General features: G+C 45.9%; 1 protein-coding gene and 1 pseudogene across 2 annotated transcripts in view; one reads left to right on the forward strand and one right to left on the reverse strand.

Annotated features, from left to right (window-relative positions):
• The window catches only part of LOC140460517 (uncharacterized), a 78,437-nt pseudogene that overhangs the window by 56,486 nt on the left and 15,951 nt on the right, over positions 1-6,000 (forward strand).
• Positions 1-6,000, reverse strand: part of LOC140460513 (uncharacterized) — a 191,136-nt gene that overhangs the window by 10,524 nt on the left and 174,612 nt on the right. For both annotated transcript variants that reach the window (XM_072555091.1, XM_072555090.1), the window contains one exon: positions 2,176-2,357. The gene's annotated coding sequence lies outside the window, so the exon portion shown is untranslated. The remainder of the gene's footprint in view (positions 1-2,175; positions 2,358-6,000) is intronic.

Consider the following 6,000-nt stretch of genomic DNA (forward strand, 5'->3'; position numbering starts at 1 on the left):
AAAGGATTGGACACTCTGGCAGGAGGAAACATATTTCCGCTGATGGGGGAGTGCCGAACCAGAGGACACAACTTAAAAATACGGGGTAGACCATTTAGGACAGAGATGAGGAGAAACTACTTCACCCAGAGAGTGGTGGCTGTGTGGAATGCTCTGCCCCAGAGGGCAGTGGAGGCCCAGTCTCTGGATTCATTTAAGAAAGAATTGGATAGAGCTCTTAAAGATAGTGGAGTCAAGGGTTATGGAGATAAGGCTGGAACAGGATACTGATTGGGAATGATCAGCCATGATCATATTGAATGGCGGTGCAGGCTCGAAGGGCTGAATGGCCTACTCCTGCATCTATTGTCTATTGTCTATTGATCCACTTGCGACTCCACTTTCAAGGAACTATGAACCTGCTCTCCAAGGTCTTTTTGTTCTGCTTCACTCCCCAGGACCTTAGAATTGGGTGTATAAGTCCTGCCCTGATTTGCCTTACCAAAGCGATAAATCTCATACTCATCTAAATTAAACTCCATCTGCCACTCCTTGGCCCATCAGCCTACCTAATCAATTCTAATTTATATCAAACTTTCTTTCCTCTCTCATTCCCAGAAAGCTGAAAATCTCCATCCCTCAGACTCTCACTTTGCTGAAACTAATTCCTCTGTACCTCATCCTGAAGGGTCTGGTCCATGCTGATTAACAGGCCCACACTCAGGGCGGGTGGGGGGAATCTAATTGAAACAGACAGAATACTGAACAGCCAGGACAGAGTAGACATTGACAAGATGTCTCCATTGGTAGGAGAGACTAGAACTTGAGGGCACAGCCTTCGAGTAAGGGGAAGACTTTTCAGAATGGAGATAAGAAGAAATGTCTTCAGCCAGAGAGTGCTGAATCTATAAAATTCATTGCCACAGGAGGTCAGGTCACCGAGTATATTTAAGACTGAGAGAGATATCTTCTTGAGTATCAAGGGAATTGAAGGTAATGGGGAGAAAGCAGGGGAATGAGTTTGAGAAATTTATCAGCCATGATTGAATGGCGGAGCAGACTCGATGCGTTGAATGGTGTAATTTCTGTTCTCATGTCTTATGGTCTCACACAGTGTGACAGAATTGGGAGCAGGGGAAGACCATTTGGTTTTTCGAGCCTGCACCAGCACTGAACAGATCATAACTGGATATGAATATACTTACATCTGGGTGGATAGGTTGAGATGTTTTTCACTGGAGTGTAGGAGGTTGAGAGGTGACTTTATAGAGGATTATAAGATTATGAGGGGTATAGATGAGGTGACCAGCAGGTGTCCTTTCCCTACGGTGGGGGTTTCAAGATGAGGGAGCAAATTTTGAAGGTGAGAGGAGAAAGATTTTAATAAGATATGAGGAGAACCTTTTTTTTAAGAAAGTGGTTTGTGTGTGGAATCAATGTCCAGAGGAAGTAGTGGATGCAGGTACAGTAACAATGTTTAAAAGACATTTTGATAAGTACATGAATAGGAAAGGTTCGGAGGGATATGGGCCAATCACTGGCAAATGGACCAGTTTAATTTGAGAACATAGCATGGACTAGTTGGACTGAAGGGTCTGTTTCTGTGCTGTACGATCCTGTAGCTGTTCTCTACTGGGGTCTGAAAACCATTTTCTTGGAGATCCAAGATGGCGGTGGTCTGCTGTGTTGGACTCTGTGCCATATCCTATGGCAATGTGGACCTTTACCCCACCTCGTTAACCATCCTTAGGAGAAAAAAAAACTAATATAAACTTAGTGAACATCTGGAGCTGCTAAAATTGTGGTTTGACAGCTTTAAGACCAGGATGAAAGCAAATGAAGGAAAAGGGCCAAAAGGAGTGCAGCAGGCAGGGCACTCCCCTACTGCATTGGGGGTGCCTGGAGCCATTGCTCAAACTCCCAGGGCAGCCCCTTTGGATTTAATGGGGCAGCAGCAGTTACTCTCGGAGTTTGGCAAACTCGGAGAAAAGATTGAAGCAGCGGTGGAACCACTATCTGCCACGCTGGAAAAGCACGAGCAGTAAATTCAAATGTTGGCCCGAAGAGAATAGGCAGCAGAGGAGAGGACCGTGGCGGAGGTCTCAGGCGGAAGGACCTGAACGCTGGAAAACCAGGTTCGGGTCCTTCAGGAGCAAGTGGACGACCTGGAAAACAAAAGTAGGAGAAAAAGCTTACAGCTTGTGGGTCTTCCGGAACATGAGGAAGGCGAAGACCTCATTGGAATCCTGGAGAAGTGGTTCCTGACGTTCTTGGGGCTGGAGTTGGAGTCGGGCCTGTTGAGTTTGGAGCGGGCTTACCGGATTGCAATGTGCAGGTCAGGAGCGGACCCACGCCCCAGCACGGTCCTTGTGCGACTCCTGCATTATAAAGAAAAACAGTTAGTGACTGAAACAGCAAGAAGACTGGGAAGAGATCCACAGGCTTTGTGCATTAAAGGCTCAAGAATAATATCTTTTCAGGACTTCTCTGGAACCAGAATTAAGAAGAGAAAGGGCTTTTGATGAAGTTCAGAGATAATTAAGGGATCTGAACATTCAATGTTCCTTGAGGGCCCTGGCCGTGTTGGAGTTTGCTCATGGGGGGACGGTATATCATTTTGATTCAGCAGAAAAGGCGAAGGACTTTGTGAATTCACTGAATTCAAGGACTCCGGTCGGGATGGGGCCATCGATACGGACAATGGTACAGTTCTTTCTGCCCCTTCTTTTCTTTTCTCTCTCTCCATTTTTTTTTGTGGTTATCGGCTTCTCCATACTGCCTTGATGTAAAACCAGAATTATTTAGGATATCGGTCAGTTGTGCATTATGTGAGGACTTTTGTTTGAACTGCTGTCCTTTTGGTTTTGGTTTGGGGGTGGCTATACCTGTGGTTAAGATGTATGGAGAAGGGGTGTGAGTGTGGGGGGGGGGGGGGGGGGAAGAGGGGGGAGTGGGCATCCATTTTTAACTCTCAGAATGTAAATAATGTGTTTTTTTTCATCTGTGAATTGCTTGCGGTTAGGGCACGGCCTCAGTTGGAAGGATCCAGGATGTTAGCTGTGGGCAAGGTGGGGTGGGGTGGTGGGGGAGTTATGACAGGGTATTCTTCTCCTTCTGCTCTAAGAGTAGAGGAGTGGCTACACTGATAAGAAGGAACCTCCCTTTCAAGGTAGTTGAGAAAATTAAGGACGAACTTGGACAGTTCATCATTCTTAAAGCTCAACTACATGGAGAAGAGTATGGCGTCCTGAATGTGTATCTCCTCCCCACCCCTCCCAACGTGTACCCTCTTACATTTCTAACTGATGGAGTTGCTAAATTAATGAGTCTTGGGGTGCACAGCACGATCATAGGAGGGGATTTTAATTGCCTCATAGATCCTGAGGTAGACAGGGTGACAAGGGGCCTGGCATGTATGACTGCACGATCTAAGCAGTAGGTGGACATGATTAGTTTGATTAGTTTCCCTACAGTGTGGAAACGGGCCCTTTGGCCCAACAAGTTCACACTGACCCTCTGAAGAGTAATCCACCCAGACCCATTTCCCTCTGACTCATGCACCTAACACCATGGGCAATTTAGCATGGCCAATTCACCTTACCTGTACATCATTGGACTGTGTGAGGAAACCAGAGCACCCGGAGGAAACTCACACAGACACGGGGAAAATGTGCAAACTCCACACACAGTCATCCAAGGCCGGAATCAGACCTTGGTCCCTGGTGCTGTGAGGCAGCAGAGCTAACCACTGAGCCACCGTGCTGCCCCAGTGTGAGGAGTTGGGGTTAGTGGATGTGTGGAGGCATCTCCACCTGAATGGAAGAGACTTTACTTTCTGTTCCAACCAACACAAGTGCCACACGCGAGTTGACATGTTTTTATGCCATCAGATATTTTGGATAGAACACTGGCTTGTAAAATTGGGCAGATAGCTGTCTCAGACCACGTGCCAGTGTATTTAGATGGTAAAATCAAGGGTGGTGGAATGGATGCACGGCACTGGTGCACGGACCCATTCCTGTTAAGGAATGGCAAATTCGTTGAGTACAGCAGAAGAAAGTTCAGGGTCTTCTGGGATATCAACTCTGGTAAGGACAGTAATCCGGCAATACTGTGGGAGGCCACTGAGGCATATTTATGAGGCCTAGTTATTTCATATTAAACAACTAGAAGGAAGCAGAGGGAGGAGCAACAATAGATGCTGAGGAAGTATATTATATTAGGACTTCACTGGTCACACTGCAGCTCTCAGGGTTGCTCTCAACTCATTGCACACACAGGTGGCAAAAAAGGGTCTCCTTTGCCAAACAAAGATTGTTTGAATTTGGAGAATCTGCCCCTCCCCAGTATAAAGGCGGAACAGGTTTCCCTGTTGAATGGGCCTATGACGATACAGGAGTCATTTTCTCGATTGATTCAAACAATTAATTTATTTGGCTGTTTTTCGGGCTACAGGATCAACTTTACAAAATCGGGAGCCATGCTGGTGGGGGGATTAGTGGAGGTGCCTGATCTGAAGGATGGAATGCAGTTCCTGTTTAGACGGTTGTCAAAAGGATTTTTGTATTTGAGAATTTTTATTACTCCTGCCTTCTACCAGCTGTATAAAGCTAACTATGTACAATTACTGCAGAGGATAAAGCAGGATTTGCAGCAGTGGAAGGGATTACCGTTATCATGGTTAGGCCGAATAGCCCTGAATAAAATGAATGTTCTTCCTCGCCTGTTGTACCCCTTGAGAACGCTCCCGTTGTTGCTACCCAGATGAGTATTACGGAGTCTCAATGGTTGGCTCGGTTCTTTTATTTGGTGTCGCAGGCACACCCGAATTAAGTTTACCAAATTGCAGCTCTCGCAGGCTGAGGGAGTGGGGTGAACCTTCTGGACTTGAAGAGACATCAAATGTGCACTTTGTTCCCATATCTGGGTGGCGGGGCATTGGGGTTATTCAGGGTCAATTTGGCTTGATGTTGAGGCCTCGCAGTTGCGTTGTTCCCTAATTATTTATGGATAAGATGAAATCCATGACCGAGCAGTGTAAGAGTCCAATCATTTTAAATACGGTGAAAACCTGAAGGATAATGAGGCAAGATGAGGGCAATTGGCTTAAGATCTCACTGTTTACCCCATTGGTGGGATCCCAAGGATTTAAACCTGGGGCAATGGACTCCGGCTTTAGGTCATGGGAGAATAAGGGAATCTCCTATCTGGGAGATTTATTCAAGGGGGAGGTCTTGATGTCATTTAGCCAGCTAAGTCAGAAATATGGATTGTGCCTATTCCGGTACTTTCAGATAAGGGTCATATACAGAAAAAGACGATGGTCCAGCTCAGCTTTACAGGTCAGACGTGGAGAAAAGAGTACTCGAGTGTGCTGGTGTTCTTTCAGTCAGTACTTTGTATTATTTACAAAAGGGACGTGCCTTCGGGGACGTAGAGGGAACCTGTAGGACGTGGAATCAGGAACTCAGAGATGATACTTTATTGGAAGTATGGAAAAGAAATATGGGAAAATGTAAGGAATATTTCAATACGTAACAAAACACAGGCCATGAAATTGAAGATTTTACACAGGGCTCATATGGCGCCAGAGAGGCTAGCTAAGTTCAAGAGAGGCATATCACCAGGTTGTCCCAAATGTAAAATTATTATACGCACTCTCACACACTGCTATTGGTCATGTTTTAAGATCCAGACTTACTGGAGTGCTATAGTAAGGGACCCGAAGGACATTCTCGGGATTGAAGTTAAAGTGGATCTGGCATTTCTTCTTCTGGGGTTAGCAAATTTGCCCTCTCCTGGGGAAACATGTGAAGAGACTGTGTAACATTCTTACCCACAATGCAAGGAAGAACATTTTAATGAAATAGACATGGGAAAAAACCCCAAGTCTTACGGGGTGGCGTCAGCTAGTGATGGAGCATCTCCCCCAAGACTACCACATGAATATGGTGCACCACAGAACAGGGCAGTTTTACAAGACGTGGCAATCCTTTCTGAATGATATGGGTGCAGACTTAT

The sequence above is a fragment of the Chiloscyllium punctatum genome, chromosome 36, assembly GCF_047496795.1.
Source record: "Chiloscyllium punctatum isolate Juve2018m chromosome 36, sChiPun1.3, whole genome shotgun sequence".
In the NCBI taxonomy this organism is placed as follows: Eukaryota; Metazoa; Chordata; class Chondrichthyes; order Orectolobiformes; family Hemiscylliidae; genus Chiloscyllium; species Chiloscyllium punctatum.